The sequence below is a fragment of the Chanodichthys erythropterus genome, chromosome 21 (genome assembly GCF_024489055.1).
Source record: "Chanodichthys erythropterus isolate Z2021 chromosome 21, ASM2448905v1, whole genome shotgun sequence".
Classification (NCBI taxonomy): Eukaryota; Metazoa; Chordata; class Actinopteri; order Cypriniformes; family Xenocyprididae; genus Chanodichthys; species Chanodichthys erythropterus.
The window spans coordinates 11,985,462-12,003,302 of NC_090241.1; the positions used below are offsets into that span (position 1 = coordinate 11,985,462).

At 38.6% G+C, this 17,841-nt stretch overlaps 1 protein-coding gene across 1 annotated transcript in view; it reads left to right on the forward strand.

Moving 5' to 3' along the window:
- The first annotated feature begins 7,990 nt into the window (after nt 1-7,990).
- The window catches only part of plxna1b (plexin A1b), a 152,160-nt gene continuing 142,309 nt past the window's right edge, over nt 7,991-17,841 (forward strand). Inside the window, exon 1 of the mRNA XM_067374658.1 lies at nt 7,991-8,123. The gene's annotated coding sequence lies outside the window, so the exon portion shown is untranslated. The remainder of the gene's footprint in view (nt 8,124-17,841) is intronic.

Sequence of the window (17,841 nt, forward strand, 5' to 3'; positions counted from 1 at the left end):
AAAAGGTTATACAGTATATTTCAGTCAGATAAGGGACATGTTAGACTCCATCCTTACAGAAGAGAGAGGTCATGCTTCTTTTTAACTCTTTTAAATTTTCATCTGAAGGAGTATGAATGATTTCTGAGATCAGTCTCTGTATATGCAGGATTTCACATTTTCACACTGTACATTTCATAAATCACGTTATAAACATCTGCGGTCATCACTGTAGCCACGAACTTTGGCTTTGTTTGGTGCAGTTTCAGTATCTAACTATGCAAGTAGGCAATTTATGAGACTTATGAGAGATTAAGAAATGGTTATTTTCACTACTCAGCTATTCCTGCTTTCAGATCTGCTTTAACAAATGAAAAACAACATGTATGTTTTTCTTTCAGCTTTCAATAGGAGCTTTTCATTGCCATTAATTGTCAATCGACTAGTGTGAACAGCACTTGATTGCATATCAAATTATAGTATCAGTTGTGGTTTGTATATCAGAACTACTGAACATGTCTTTCACACGATTTTTCACACAAGCTGGTTTTAATTGGGTTTAATATCCGAGATCTTTTAATCAGTGATAATGAGAAGACATCCAAGGAGTAAAGCTCAGAAATATTCATTTGTTTCAAAGCATCAGCCGTCTTCTGTTCTGCTGTCATTTGATAATGAGGGCTGATTTATTAAATTAAGATTAATTCATAATGTTTCTCAAATTATAGTAATTGTTTCACTTTGGGTTTATGCAACTAAAGACATCCAATGAACAAGCACTCTTAGTTAGCAGTTAGTGGTGAGAAAAACCAAAGCTCAATTGGAATACCCATCATCTGCTTGAAAAAACTGTCATGCCAGAGAGCCCTATCAGCTTCGAGTGAACTAAACAAGCCAATGGAATTGGTGTGCGATATTTGCATAATGCACCCACGCCAGATATACAGTGAGTATGGAAAGTATTCAGATCCCCTTAAATTTTTCACTCTTTGTTATATTGCAGCCATTTGCTAAAATCATTTAAGTTCATTTTTTTTCCTCATTAAAGGTGCTAAAGAAGATGTTTTGTTCTATACATTTTTGCAATATTACTTGAAACTGTCTTTACTAACTGATAAAAGACTATTTATTAGGTGCACTGAAAGGAATAATATTAATATACATCATCTGTGCACGAGGTAGGGCCTTAAAAACATCAGCCAATGATCGCGTAAACGATTGGCCCTCTGGCTTGTCAATCACTGCCATGACGTTCCTTGTGAGAGACATGCACGGCTGCGCGCTCCAGTAACTTTCCACACTCTACAGGCGCCGCATGCAATGTTTTTGTCAGGAGACAGGAGTAACAACTGCAGATTATGAGTTACCTGCGGTGAGTCCGACATAATGAATTCACTAACACGACACAGCGAATGCCGGTGGTAAACACTCGTGTTCCAATACTCGATCACGAGTTTTGGGAGGCGTTCCCTCAAAATGAGCTGTGAAGAAGGGGGGTTGTTTTTACGCATGCACTCATTTCAAAAACTCACTAACAATCTTTGGTTTCTCAGTCGATGAAAAGATCATCTTTAGCACCTTTAATGTACACACAGCACCCCATATTGACAGAAAAAAAAAACAGAATTGTTGACATTTTTGCAGATTTATTAAAAAAGAAAAACTAAAATATCACATGGTCCTAAGTATTCAGACCCTTTGCTCAGTATTAAGTAGAAGTACCCTTTTGATCTAATACAGCCATGAGTCTTTTTGGGAAAGATGCAACAAGTTTTTCACACCTGGATTTGGAGATCCTCTGCCATTCATCCTTGCAGATCCTCTCCAGTTCTGTCAGGTTGGATGGTAAACGTTGGTGGACAGCCATTTTTAGGTCTCTCCAGAGATGCTCAATTTGGTTTAAGTCAGGGTTCTGGCTGGGCCATTCAAGAACAGTCACAGAGTTGTTGTGAAGCCACTCCTCCGTTATTTTAGCTGTGTTCTTAGGGTCATAGTCTTGTTGGAAGGTAAACCTTCGGCCCAGTCTGAGGTCCTGAGCACTCTGGAGAAGGTTTTCGTCCAGGATATCCCTGTACTTGGCCGCATTCATCTTTCCCTCGATTGCAACCAGTCGTTCTGTTCCTGCAGCTAAAAAACACCCCCACAGCATGATGCTGCCACCACCATGCTTCACTGTTGGGACTGTATTGGACAGGTGATGAACAGTGCCTGGTTTTCTCCACACATACCGCTTAGAATTAAGGCCAAAAAGTTCTATCTTGGTCTCATCAGACCAGAGAATCTTATTTCTCACCATCTTGGCAAACTCCATGTGGACTTTCATGTGTCTTGCACTGAGGAGAGGCTTCCGTCGGGCCACTCTACCATAAAACCCTGACTGGTGGAGGGCTGCAGTGATGGTTGACTTTCTACAACTTTCTCCCATCTCCCGACTGCATCTCTGGAGCTCAGCCACAGTGATCTTTGGGTTTTTCTTTACCTCTCTCACCAAGGCTCTTCTCCCCCGATAGCTCAGTTTTGCCGGACGGCCAGCTCTAGGAAGGGTTCTGGTCGTCCCAAACATCTTCCATTTAAGGATTATGGAGGCCACTGTGCTCTTAGGAACTTTAAGTGCAGCAGAATTTTTTTTTGTAACCTTGGCCAGATCTGTGCTTTGCCACAAAAATGTCTCTGAGCTCTTCAGGCAGTTCTTTTGACCCCATGATTCTCATTTGCTCTGACATGCACTGTGAGCTGTAAGGTCTTATATAGACAGGTGTGTGGCTTTCCTAATCAAGTCCGAATCAATATAATCAAACACAGCTGGACTCAAATGAATGTGTAGAACCATCTCAAGGATGATCAGAAGAAATGGACAGCACCTGAGTAAAATATATGAGTGTCACAGCAAAGGGTCTGAATACTTAGGACCATGTGATATTTCAGTTTATCTTTTTTAATAAATCTGCAAAAATTCTGTGTTTTTCTGTCAATATGGGGTGCTGTGTGTACATTAATGAGGGAAAAAAAGAACTTAAATGATTTTAGCAAATGGCTGCAATATAACAAAGAGTGAAACATTTAAGGGGGTCTGAATACTTTCCGTACCGACTGTAAATATAAGACTCCAAAATCAAAATAATAACCCTAAATAATATGATTCAAATATGTTACTCAAGAATACAGGACTTCAAAACAAAACCTTACACTGTATGAGACTCCAAAATAGACTCATGATGAACTTAATATGGGCAGTTGTAGCTGTGATCAAAAGCTCTGTAACTCGAGTTGAGTATGTTGTCTCTGCAGCTGAGCTGATGGAATTAGATGTGATTGTATAAGAAGCCATCACAGATTTACATTCAGTGACTGAGGTTTAAATGTCTCAGCCAATATAACAGTGATTCAGTAGGAAACTGTGTGTGTGTATATGAATGTGGCAAACTTTTTATAAGCTATAAGGACAATTACACGGTTAAACAAGTGCCTTGGACTCTTTAACAAGCTCAACCCCAGCCATAATGCAAAGACCGTAAACATTAAATTGTCCGAGGTCAAAGCCAAAATAGTCAATTCAAATTCCAGAGAGACAAGAGGCAGAATGTAATCTGAACCCAAGAATGCAAGCACAATGACCCTCAAAGCAAAAAGAAGGCTTCATATTGCAGTGTTTCCATACACTGACAAGGCTTAAGCTAGTCCCAGACTAAAAAGCAACTTGTACTGACATATCCTAAAATATGTCAGTGCCGTTGTTTTGTCTCAAGATGCACACCCGTAATGTTTTTTTTTTCTTCTAGGGTACGTTTATAAAAGCTACTTAAATACCCTAAATAAACTAAGGCCTAATCCTGTCTGTGAAACCAGGCCATGAATTAGGTTTTGCACCAATAATAATATAACATGATTGTGTACTGTTCTGATTAACAAATAGAGAAAAGGCTGAAAAATAAAAAAAAATAATTGGCTTAGAAAAATCCAAAAAATCATTTATACCATTCTTACATTAAAATTCTCAAAGAAAATTTAGGAAACAGTCATTATTTTCAAGTAGTAAACTAAGGCCTGGTTTCACAGACAGGGCTTAAATCAAGCCAGGATTAGGCCTTGGTTTAATTAGGACATTTAAAGGTGCTAAAGAGGATGTTATGTTTTATACATTTTTGCAATACTACTTGAAACGATCACACCGGTGTGATTAGAATGTTCAGCTCATCACGCGATCAACTGCCAAATTCAAATGTGCGTGCGCGCTTTAACTGGCGCTAAACCAGAGACGGACGCGCGCAGCGCTTTTAATATATCACATATATGCAGTGTTTTCAACCAAATGATGTTTATTTTAGGTTTCAGAAATTTAAATAGACATGAGTACTAACAAAACAATATATTTAGAGTTTGTAAAATACACAATGATGTCTATAGAAGCGGAAATAACAACCCTTTCCATTATAATTAGACGACACGTTTTATTCATATCAGAAACACATTGTGAAAGTAACTTTAAAGCTTACTCTATTCTTCCCCAGTTCACCGACTCACTTACTTTCATGTATTTCGGGAGAAGTGGATGAATTCACGGGTTGTAAATCCAACAGATCCGATTCTCTGTGCGGCGCAAACTAACATGGCGGCGCCCATCACGCATATGGCTCAACTAACGCGATCGTTATAAAGGTGTTTAAGCAGCAAAACACATCCACTTGCACATATTTGGCAATCGGAATATTAGATATTTCATGCTATAGTTAACAAATTTGTGAATATTTTGAATAAAAAAGGAAAAATTAAATAAAAGCAGATCATCATTCATACAGTGCTGCAGTGTGTCACGTAACAAGCAATGACGCGTCACCATGGAAACCATAAAGCGATACGTTCTAAATAACGGTCGCCTTAAAAAACTCACGCTGGGGGTCAGCCAGAATATTTGAAACTTACGTGCGAAAGGGTTAAAAACATCAGCCAATCGTTTACGCGATCGTCGCGTAAACGATTGGCCCTCTGGCTTCTCAATCACTGCCATGACGTTCCTTGTGAGAGACGAGCACGGCTGCGCGCTCCAGTAACTTTCCACACTCCACAGGTGCTGCATGCAATGTTTTTGTTAGGAGACAGGAGTAACAACTGCGGTGAGTCCGACATAATGAATCCACTAACACGACACAGCGAATGCCGGTGGTAAACACTCGTGTTCCAATACTCGTTCACGAGTTTTGGGAGGCGTTCCCTTGAAATGAGCTGTGAAGGGAGGGGTTGTTCTTACGCATGCACTCATTTCAAAAACTCAGTAACAGTCTTTGGTTTCTCAGTCGACGAAAAGATCCTCTTTAGCACCTTTAAGTAGCTTTTATAAACGTGCCTTAGAGAGAGAGAGAGAGAGAGAGAAAACATTACTGGTGTGCATCTTGAGACAAAACAATGGCACTGACATATTTCAAGATATGTCTGTGCAAGTTGCTTTTAGTTAAGACAGCTCAAACATGCATTTTATTCTGGGACTAGTTTAAGCCTTGCCTGTGAAACCAGGGGAAAGTGTCTTAACTTGATAACTTCTTTACAACATCTGCCATTGTCAATCCCAGGAATTTGTAGATGCATAAATACATGGATCGCCAGTTAAAGGTCCAGTATGACAGGTTGGATGAGTGGGAATGTTTTTGTTGCTTTGAATATGAGGGGTTTCAGGTTGCAGTCAAGTCTATAAGCCTAATCATTTTAATAAACCAAAATTGCAGCACTATGCCAGTGGATGCATATCTGGAATTTGCATTTTGTTTTTTGAACAGACAGAATGGATGTATGCTGCTGTTGCTGTCTGCAATGACCACTCAGCTAAACATTAAAAGTAATTCCAGTGCTAGGTGACCACTCACTGTAACACAGTAAAAGAACTGAAGATCTTCTTCTGTATTAGATTCATCCCTGCCCTGAGCTATTTCATAAAGTGGTGGGACAGGATCGGCCATGGCAAATAAATGCCGCTTGTGCCTCTGATGGTGTGTGGATGTCCATATGACACCTGTGCAGAAAACAGAGTTGTTAATCTCCTTATGGCTGCAGTCTTTAAGTAGTGGAATGTGGTGCATGGTTGTACTAACATGGTCTGGTGTGTGTGTGTTTTAATAGCTTGTCTAATCTCATCCCAGCAGGGTTGCCAATCCTTGCCATGTGGCTTCGCCTCTAACAGGATTCAGAAGAACAGAAGGTGAACACTTTATTTAGTGATGACCAGTCAGTGAGTGTATGTGCTGAGGTAAAATATATATTACAAAATAAAAAAAACTGTTGTGCTGTCGTTGATCAAGTCACTTAATTAAATAAATGCATGCAGTATATTAATGTTGTTTTATTAAAGTGTTACTTCACCCAAAAATTATGTCATTTATTACTCGCCCTCATGTCGTTCTACACCATCTTCGGAACACAAATTAAGATATTTTTGATAAAATCCAGTGCTCAGTGCTCAAGATAATTAACACTTTCAGTGCCCAGAAAGGTACTAAAAACATATTTAAAACAGTTCATGTGAGTAGTGGTTCAACCCTAATATTATAAAGCGACAAGAATACTTTTTGTACGCCAAAAAAACGACTTTTCAACAATATCTAGGGGCGATGGGCAATTTCAAAATACTGCTTCATAAAGCTTCGAAGCTTTTGGAATCTTGTGTTTCAAATCAGTAGTTCGGAGCGCCAAAGACATGATTTCAGTAAACAAGGCTTTGTTACGTCATAAGTGTTTTGAAATTTCAATAGTTCATGTGACTTTGGCAGTTTGATACGTGATCCGATCCACTGATTCGAAAAAAAGTTTCATAAAACTTCAAAGCAGTGTTTTGAAATCGGCCATCACTAGATATTGTTGAAAAGTCATTATTTTGTTTTTCTCATCACTTTATTAAGTTTGAACCACTGTAGTCACATGAAATATGTTTTTAGTACCTTTCTGGGCATCTGAAAGTGTTAATTATCTTGCTGGCCTCATTGAGCTTTTGGATTTCATCAAAAGTATCTTCATTTGTGTTCCGAAGATGAACGACAGCCTTATGGGTGTAGAACGACATGAGGGTGAGTAATTAATGACATAATTTTCATTTTTGGGTGAACTAGCCCTTTAAGCGATTATCGAATATGAGCATCACTGACTGAGAACCAGATGCTGGCCAGATATGACCTGTATACTAAGACAGTATAGTGATATGAACACAGAGGCTTTGAAGTAGTTTGGCGAGGTTTTTTTTTTTTTTAAAAGACATGAAAGAATAAAAGACATGTCAGGAAGACATTAATCATGTGACAGGTGAAATTGATCAAGATCTGGCTTTGTTGCAGCTCCAGCCTTTTGTAGCATTTGTATGATGTTGTATTTGTTTTGTATGAACTATTTATATTGACAAATGCTTATATTTGCATGCTTGCTTGCATTCACACAATGTTTGTGAGTCCGGGGAGTGAAGAGATGTCACCACCAGCGGATCAATCGACTCTGTGGCCTGAGAGAGCTTTTGTTCTCTATTCAAGTAATCAGATGCTAACACAAACACACCATTCTGTACTTAACTCCATAACATTAATGCTTAATATGTTTTAGAGTAATGCTTTCAGCACGAGTTGAGTTTCCTATGGTTTTATGCCACTGACAATAGAAGGATCAGTATGATTGCTATCCTGTAAAGATTTCTGTAAAGTGAAACAAAAACTGCTCAGGTTCTTACTTTTTCGAGAAATGTAACTCAAAGTAATTGTAATTTTGTAGTGCTGTATTATGCTTTTGTATTTGTATTGTTTATATAATGTGAAACAATAAAATATTGTGTATATTGCATTTTACTCTATTGTATACTGCATTTAATAGTGTACTACACTGTTTAGTGTGTTATGCTTAATTTTGGGATCAAGTTTGGCGAATAAACTTCACAAGAAAGTTTACAGTGTCGTGCCTTTATACACGCCGCGAGGTGGCGCGCTAGAGTAGCGCCTGGGCGCGCACTCCGCGCGTGATTGATCGTTTCCAGTGCAGTCCGTCCTCGCGCTGCTCAGATCGAGACTGCTCGCGTTCTGAACGCCGAGACGCATTCCTGTCGCGCCACGGAACGGGATATTTCAGCGAGTTTGGGAATTTAACTATGACTAGGACATGCCATCCAACAATCACACGAACGTGTAAGTACCATAAAGGAATTATCTAAACTGTCTACGTTAAAATGGTTAGAAATGTGAGTAGATATCTTCGCGGCAGTAGTTTTGGAAAGCAGGATCTTGGAGCGTAGCGCTGCGTTGAGACTACTCTCGTGTAGTGTGTAATTTAAGCACTGCTGTGGTGTTTCAAGTGTGGAAACCAGCATTTGGCTTTTACAATATCCAAACACCACGTATAAAACTTTAAGAACCCGGCGTTTCACTTGTTCTCCGAGACTCGAGTTTCCAATATTGATCATATTTAGAGACTTTGTAAACATTTAGATCTATGGTTTGCTGGCGTATAAGTGTATTTTCACATAATCCATTTTACAAGCGCGTATCATGGAATGTAAGGCTGGGAATGTATTACTGATTACATTTCCTCGAACGCTCCGGATGAATGGAAGTGTTTTGTATCAAATGTATCGGTTTTGTTTACTTGATCCGGTTTGTATACTTTCCAAACACGTTGTAGAGTTGAACAAATCAGGTCGTGGTTAGAACTGTTTGAGTCAGATCGTTTTAGATCCCAGAGAAGAAGAACAGCAAGCGGCATGGTGACGGATTGTGCTGGGGTTAGGTCAAAGTTACTGAAACCGATAAGAAACTGACATTCCAAAATCGTTTAGAGAAATTCGCACATAAATAATGACGCGGACGTGGCAAGAATGTTGTTTATGAACATTCCGATTTGAAATTGTCTCGGAACCATATGTTGTTAAACGGGCTATTTTTAAACTACTCCTGTTTCTCCATCCAGCTCTAAGAGGCTCCCTCATCTCAGAGGACCACATGTTGCTTTGGGTAAAAATCGATAGGCTCTAATTGATTTATAAATGATTAGTCTCGGTGTGTTGCGTTAAAAGGGCGTTAACAGCAGAACTGGTTATGGAAGCTGTTGCTGCGGTGCATCTGAAGGTTCTGCCTGTCCGTGGGTGTGTGTAGCCTATACGCGCCTACATACTATTCATTTTCTTGGTCTTTCTTCAGTAGGTCTGCATGTATGTGATCATGTTCGCTGCATGAAAACCATATGTGAACCATTTACGAGGATTCTCAGAAGTTGACAGACGTGACCGCATCAGCTGCCCCTACTTGACCATTGAGCTCGCGCAGGCTTTTTTATGATCATGGACTGGTGGGATTTTGGTTACTGATGGTTCTTCAGGGTTTAAGACACAGACCTTAGAAAAACGATTGGTCTCGACATCTCAGACGACTATTCATGGTCCATGTCTTTCCCATTGTTATAACGACGTGACGGTTAGGAGCGTGACGGACATTCAGATGGAAATTGGGAATGTGTTTCCTCAGGCGTGAGGGAATCGTTTGTTTAGAAAGAGGCACGACTCCCAAAAACACAACCCTAACGGGAATAATCTTACAGTTTGCCTATGAAAAAAAAAAAAACGACTTGAGGCCCCGTGGGTCAGCGAGTTAAAGCCATCTCCCTCATTTTGGGCATGAATTATGAATAAAATTCACACCGTCATGCTGAGGTTGAGTTTACTATTATCCAACTGTTGTAGCCCCAGATCCTCAATGTTGTACGCGTGTAAATTTATTTCAAAACGTCAAATGTTTAATGGAGGACTTTTAAACGTGTAAGTTAGAAATTCCCATAAAATTAGCTTAGTTTGACATACAGTCTAGAATATGAACCTGACTTTACCTATATGAACCTCAGAATTAAGACCTGTAATACTGCTACGTGTCTGTTTTTTACCGTGAAAAATCCGTTGCATACACAGATTCGCGCCGGGAACAATTGTGATGTGTGGAGTTTGGAATGCGACCTGGCCCGCGTGCTGCTGTAGAACGGCAGATGTGCGCATGCGCATAGGCTTCCCCTCCTCACTAGCGTGACTGGTTTTGCTCAGACCCACAGCAAAAATAATGGCCAAGATTAGCTCCTTTACCAAAATAATTGATCTCAGCAAGACAAAAATGATTGGAAATAAATCGCATGAGCGGGGACATAATTAGCCTATGAAGAGAAAGATACAAGCACTGCAGTAAATTGGGCACAAAGGGAGAGAATTGGGCTATTGTTTTTGTTATAGATTATTATGATATGAGTGGAGTTGTGAAATAAATTTGGCCAAATGGAGAAGATTAATAAATGTGTGGGGGAGAGAGATAAGATCTTCTTGGCAAGATTGCTGCTTTTAGCTACATATTACAATTTACGCTACCATAGTACTGTGATAGTATCAAATGGTAATGGATTTAATATAGCCTACCATGTTACTGGACAATTATTCATGTTATTTACATGGATAATACATTCAGAGGCCCCAAAACCAATGGCAGTACCATGCATTATTTGTTTGCTAGTGGCTGGTGTTCAACTACAAGAGACTCTTCTTTGTATATTTTGTGCTCCTCTTGCGTTGTCAACATCCCAGGCTGCAGCATGAGAGCTCATAATTGTGGTATTCTCTGGCCCATAGCTCACCCTCTGTTTGACTTCTATTTATAATCTCTCTCTCTCTGCTAGTCTCTCACATGGTACTGGGTAAATGTTTGTGTGCCGCCTTGCCATTCTATCACTCAAAGGTTTCAAGCCCCAAAATCTGACTGAAAGAAGTCTCTATGCCTCATTTACACTGCGGGTCTAGATGCCCAATTCCTATTTGTTAACTCTGTCCATTTTTTTTTGTTTTTTTGACAACCAGCTTACATCTTTTAAAAGTGACCCATATCCAATATCTGCATTTACACTATACACTTGGTGAATCAACCCAAGGTAGACTTACTGACCCGGAAAAGCTTAGGCCGAAAAGGAAGTAAAACTGTGCGTTTTGCAATGGACTCAGACGAAATGATAATACAAGCTTTTGGTTTCCATACCATCTTGAAAGGTCAGCAAAATATTGGTCTCTTAAGGCAGAGAAAAAAAAAAGAATACAGCCCTTGCAATCTAGGCATTGAAAAGAGTCACGTGATTGCAGTTGATGTCCACCTGAGTTGATGTCATTCGCCACCATCACTTTTTCATTGACATACGACTCAAATTGACGGGAATATCCGATCTGTCTCCTTACATGGCATCAGATTTATTTCCACATATGAATGAGGTCTGAAACCGATCTGGGAATATCAGAATCCATGTGGTTTTTTTTTGTGGGTTTTTTTTGTCCAGCTTACACATTCATGGGTCAGATCCGATCTGTGCCACATGGAAAGAAAAAAATGGAATTGGGTCTCTTGAACCATGTAATGTAAATGCGGCCTATGTCTCATTATGATCTATTGGTCTCGTATGCGCTATAATATTAAAGGTAGAACACATAGTAGTGTGCTGTAAAAATATTATCTCTGATCAGAGCATGTGACTCCAGAGACATATCAAAGCTCTCAAGCAAATTAAAGGAAACTTTAGATGTTAAGTTTTTTTATGTATATATATATATATATATGTATATATATATATATATATATATATATATATTAGTTTTGCTGTTTGCATTTGTTTAATTAGCATGTTCAGATTGAGCTGTTTACATGGTAAAACCCACTCGGAAAAGGTAAAATACAGTGCTTCCTTAAGTCAAAATTGTAAAATTAGTTTTATTTATTTTTAAAAGAAAAAGTACAAGCATTCATGTTTTTCCTTTTTTTTCATTCATCTCATTCTCTCTCTCTCTCTGTGTTTTCTTCTTGTCCTAAGGCCAGTGGTGATATTAAAAAGCATTTAAGAGGTCTGGCTGTTACTCTGTTTGTTAAAGAGCAAACAGTGAGAGGTCTTCTTCACACACAGACACTGCTAACTCTGTCCAACCTTCAGGCAGTCACTACACAGTTTGACCTCCCATGAAATGATGCGTTCACTTGCATCCATACTAGTGAAAGACTGATAAACTGGATAAATATTTGCCCATTTTGAGATCATTAACATTGGCTTAAAACTTTACCCACTTGGCTTTACCAACTAGACTTGTTGATGGATAATGGCCAATTTCTGTTTTCAAATATTATTAATGAATTTTGAGTGAATTTCTGCATCTTAATTGTTGACAGTGGCTGCCTCATTCTCTAGTTATCATCCTATATTTGTCAACCGCTAGTCAGCATACTGTACCGGAGACTTTCAGAACACTGATATCATGCTTTAGAATGCAGACGAATGTTCCACAAACTTCACTCAAGGCTCATGGTAGTCACAACAAATATTCGTTGTGACCTTTGCAGTCTAGCATTCAGTTTGTTTTTGTGAATTACTCATACCATTTGAATTCTGTTGATATGTGGCCCTCGGTTTTAAGTGCATTTACGTTACTTTTTAAAGTGCTTTGAATCAAGAATGTCACAAGAAAATCTGATCCAGAACATGAAAAACAGGCATTTCAAAGTTTCATTAGTTTTAGAAAATTGTATCACCTTTAGTAAAACTCTTCAACAGAAACCTATCTTTCAGCGGAATGTGGTTTTTCTTTGGATGGCATGTGAACACTTTGAGTTGACAGTTATAAATTATTAATATCTAGCTTTTTCCAGTTTTATTTTCATATTCTGCACTTTTAACTGTTCTTCAAAGGACCTCCGTTTTCTTTCTTTCTCTCTCTCTCTCGCTCTCTCTGTCCCTCTCTGTCTCTTCTGTCTGACATCTGTTATTTAGGATGAGCTGTTTTTCAGGAATGCCTGACAATTGCTTGCGGTTACACCCTGCAAGCAAACTTTCCTGATTATACTGTACTTGAATGCATATAATTTATGTGAACAGGTTCATCTATCCTCTTAAGACAGAAGCTTGTTGCCTTTTGTACATTTAAAGACTCACAGTTTCGTATTTGTAATGTTGTCGACTTGGTGCACAAGCTTACACGGTTAATCGTAGAGTAGGTGCATAAGTGATGAGATTATCCTCTTCTCCGACTGTAATTCCATTCTTGCATAATCTTATGCTATTCGAGAGTTGATTCATAACTGCATGTAAACAAACAACTTAGAGGAAGGAGGTGCAGTTGGTTTTGCACAGAATGGAAAAAGCCAACAAAATTACAAATGAGACAGTGGTTGAAAAGACGTGGGAAGCAGCTCACTGCCACTTTGGCTTGTTAATTTGTTTGTTTGTATTTTGGCTCCAGCTTCACCCTCCTTACACTCTTTCTCACAATTTTATTGGCAGTTGCTCATTGCTGCTTTCTTTCCTGTTGTTGATAGTGTGCACATGTGAGATTTGTTTTGTAGCATCTGTGATCTCTGGGACATGCAGTGAGTATTTGGGTTTAGAGTAGTTGTAAACTTAAAGCTGAAGTGTGTGACTTCTGCTCCACTAAACGGAATCACAAAATAATGAATGTTTTCAAACAGATACTCACGCAATTGGTTGACTCAGTGTTGCTGTGTCAGGCTGGATGGAGGGCATTTCAGAGCGATGATTTGATGGCGCCACTGTGTTTACACTTTTTCAGGGAAATCAAATCAAATGGTTTACTTTAAGTTGTCTCTGTATATTAAGCTGGAATTGAAGTACTTTAGCACTTAAAATTTTACACACTTCAGCTTTAAAATGTCATGAGTTGAGACTTAAGGGATAGTTCACCCAAAAATGATTTACTCCGCCTCAAGCCATCAGACGAACACGATCCGAGATATATTTAAAAACCCTCCAATGGTTGTAAATGGTAGGCCAAATTCTGAAGACAGAAAAAATGCATCCATCCATAAAAAAATGAATCCATACGACTCCCGAGGGTTAATAAAGCAAAGGGATGTGTTTTTGTAAGAAAAATATCCATATTTAAAACTTTATATATTCAAACAACTAGCTTTCGGCAAAAGACCGCACGCAGAATGCACAAGTCTACTTGCGCCAAATGAGTAATCCTCTGACGTGATGTATGACACAGGATGTAGAAGTATCATAAGCTTAGACGCCTCTCACGGTTCAAACAAATACTGCTGGGCAACAAACTCAAGCTCCTCTTCTCTTATATCGAAATCCTCCGACATTTCTCTTTAAAATTTCTCATTTTAAACTTCTAATTCGTGACTAGTGTTTTCTTTTGCTATCTCCTCTGCGCCTCCACGTGCGTCATTGCGTCAAGTCAAAGGTTGCTAATCCGCCCAAATTGACGTGCGCAGTATGCTTACGGTTGTCCGCCAGAAGCTTATTTGAATTTTTTTTTTTTGGTGATGTGGCAGTTTTCCAAGCACAACACAGTGAGACTAATGAATGTAGGACAGCTTCTTTATTATAAAAAATGAAAAAAGTAATAATTTTTATGTGCTTTTCACAAACTTAAAGAACAAAAATGTAAGTGTCCAATAATCTTCAAAGGGCATAATTACATATATATATATATATTGTCATTATATAAAAAGAAATTTACAAATTACAAACAATACAACAAATACTAGAAATACAAATGAATTAAACTTGTTTTTCAGATACAGTAGGTTTATTTACCATGTATACATTTATTTAACATCTTTTGTAGTTTTATTAACATTAATGACAAATATAGGCTACGGTTCCTTTAAGACCGAATCCATGGATACTGACACGCATCCTGTTTTCACCAAAATGTTTACGTCCACTTAAGCCATAACTGACTGTATTTATTGTGTGGAGTATCTCACGTAAATACAGTCGGTTATGGCTTAAGTGGACGTAAACATAATGTGTGCATTTGACCATTCAGGCGCAAGGAGAACTGACCGCGCGCTGTCTGAGAACTGGGAGAAAGAGAGAGAGCGCTTCTGGTCTGTGTCATTCAGTGCGATTCCGCCTGTCCAGCCTTAATTAATCGATAACGAATTGTGATTAAAAGCATGCAATTCGCAATATGTTGGTTGTCATCATTCATTTTGAAGTATTTCCACACCTCTGAGGTTGACATTGTTTCTGCTGCTGCCGCCGGTGTCTCTGTGCACGGAAACTTCTGTCAGTTACGTCACGTGAGGTATCGGTCTTTGGTATTGGGGTATTTTTACGAGTGCGAGTACAAGTACATGAGCTTGGTATCGTCCCGATACCGATACTGATATCCGTATCGATGCATCCCTAGTTTTAAATATGGATATTTTAATTACAAAAATGCATCCCTTCACTTCAAAAAGCCTTTATCAACCCTCCTGAGTCATATGGATTCTTTTTTTTTTTTTCTTGGATGGATGCATATTTTCTGTCTTCAGAATTTGGCCTACCATTCACAACTGTTATAAACCTTGGAGGACTAAAGATATTTTTATGTCTCGGATTGTGTTCGTCTGAAAGAAGATAGTCATATACACCTAGGATGGCTTGTGAGTAAATTATCCCTTTAACTATCCCTTTAAACTATTCCTTTTTGCTCTCAAATGTGTGTTTGAACAGCACACAGAATGAAAAGAGAGCAAAATCTGAATTTAATGAATGAATCTGAATCCGGACTGCGGCGTGGACTTGTGTTCGTGTGTTTTGCAGCATGTGACATGGTGATACTTTTTGTGTTGTTTGGACCGAAATTAAACAAATGTTCTGGAGTTTACTGCTGTGCGAGTCATTTTTGGGTCATACATGATATGAATGATGCTACATGTTTCTCTCTCTCTTTGTCAACTTGACTTCTCTCACCACTCCCACTTGCTCTGCTTTTTCTCCCCCTTGTTTTCTTTCTCCTCGCATTGCTCATCAGCTGTGTGTATGTCAGTGTTTGGATGTGTTCCTGGTAAATGGCCGGGGTCCAGCCTCAATCTGAGATGTTTTTTCCTTTTAAATGCAGTCAGTGGCTAAAGCAGCAATCAGGAAGACTGACCTCTCCAATAATTTTTCTTTTTTACTCTGTATTTTCTGCTTGTTTTTGCAGTGTAATGCTTCTTGGTGCAGGTTGTTGATTGAATTGAGTAAAATTCAATCCTCGACTCATCACAAGATCAGTGGTTCTCAACTAGTGTGTTGTGAACTGTACACTCTTAGAAATAAAGCTTCCAAAAGGGGGTTTTCACAGCGTTGCCATAGCAGAACTATTTATGGTTCCCTATAAAGAACATTTCAGTGAACACTTCCTAAAATAACCATTTTTGTCTTGTCTAATCTAAAGAAATATTTTCCACTTTAAAGAATCATTTGTTCCACTGATGGAATCATCAACGCCTATAAAGAACCTTTCTTTTTAGGAGTATATATAAGTTGTGGACCGCTTGATGAAACCATTGAGCCTATTTCATGTTTAAAGGTTTTGTATTGTCGGGTCTCTGCAGTTCATGGTAAAATGAATGCATTTCACTTCTTCATAGATGTTTACCTTTTAATGTTCAATGCAAAATCAGGGTCCTGAAGCAGAACTAGTTGAGAACCGTTGCACTAGAATCACAATCGCAGCACTGTTCTCCCCTGTGATTTCACACAGCGCTGCGGCATTGCTTTCTCTGCATGTTGTGCGCACACACACATGCGTTCACTCAAACACACTTTTTTCGTATTGTGGCTGCTCTCCTCCTGCAGTTTTAACTGCACAGACGTTTAAATAATTCAGCATCTTAAGCTCAGCTTGTAAATAATGCGAGCCCACATATTGCACTGCAGCAAACTGTTTAATTTAATTCTACTCAGTGCATTAATAATTGCAAAAAAAAAAAAAAGCGTGAACAAAGCTCTAATGCGAATGTTTCAATTATAAATGACACATGTACACACACTGCAACACATAGTTTTAATTATAACGTGCTCCAGTGAGAGCTAATGAGATTTATTTCCTTCGCTGAGTTATGGCATTGCTCAAACAGTTTTCTTCCCATGAGCCTATGCGTTTGTGCTCTCCACACTATGTTTGTCTTGTTTGATTGCACTAAGTGGTTGTATATCTATTGGTGCTTTATTACAGGGCGTGCGAGGCAGCACTGTATCCAAATTCCTTTTTTGTTTTCTGCAATTAATTCAGCCCCAACCACTTTGCAATAATTCACCCAAAAATGTAAATTCGGTTATCTGTCATCATGCTCTTCCCCTTTTTTTTTTTTTTTTTTTTTTTTTTTGCCAATAGGAGATTTTAGAGTGAACAAGCTTCTGTTTTCCATATAAGGAATGTTAATGCCAAGCTCCAAAAATTACTAAAATACCATAATTAGTCCATGTACTACACAATATTCCAAGTCTTTTTGTGCCTAAAATCTAAATTTATCAATAACTGTAACACTTTTCTTTTGCTGCCTTGTTGCGAGCAAGTTATGCATGTGCTGCTGCTTGAGACCTGAAAGGAGCACTGAGGATTATGAATGCATGCAAATGAGTGCATTAATGCTGTTTGCATTTTGGCTGTCGATTGTGTGATTGCGTGTGAGCTGCTTTCTCTTCATTTATTTATTTGGTCAGCTATGTTCCACAACCTAGTGAGCCGTCTACAGCCTTGGCAGTTGTTTTTAAGATACATTTTTACTCTGTGCATCATAGAAATTACTTTCCTCTTGGGAAATGTATGTAGAGACTTGAATTTCATATGATTTTGTTAACAAGATGCTAAACAAACAATTGCTGCATCCAAAATCGCATACTGTATATTACCCATAGACTGTAAAAAAAATATATTACCACGTTTGGTCTAAATGTACGTTCTGTACACCATGAATAAAATTTGGACGTTGTCACTGTCATGTGACCAATGGTGTCAGTTGCGTCATTCACAATTCCTCTCCCATGGCCTCATGATATAGTAAAGTGTCTATGTGATGCACGCTTCAGTTAATGAATACTATAAATTCAGACATACTACTT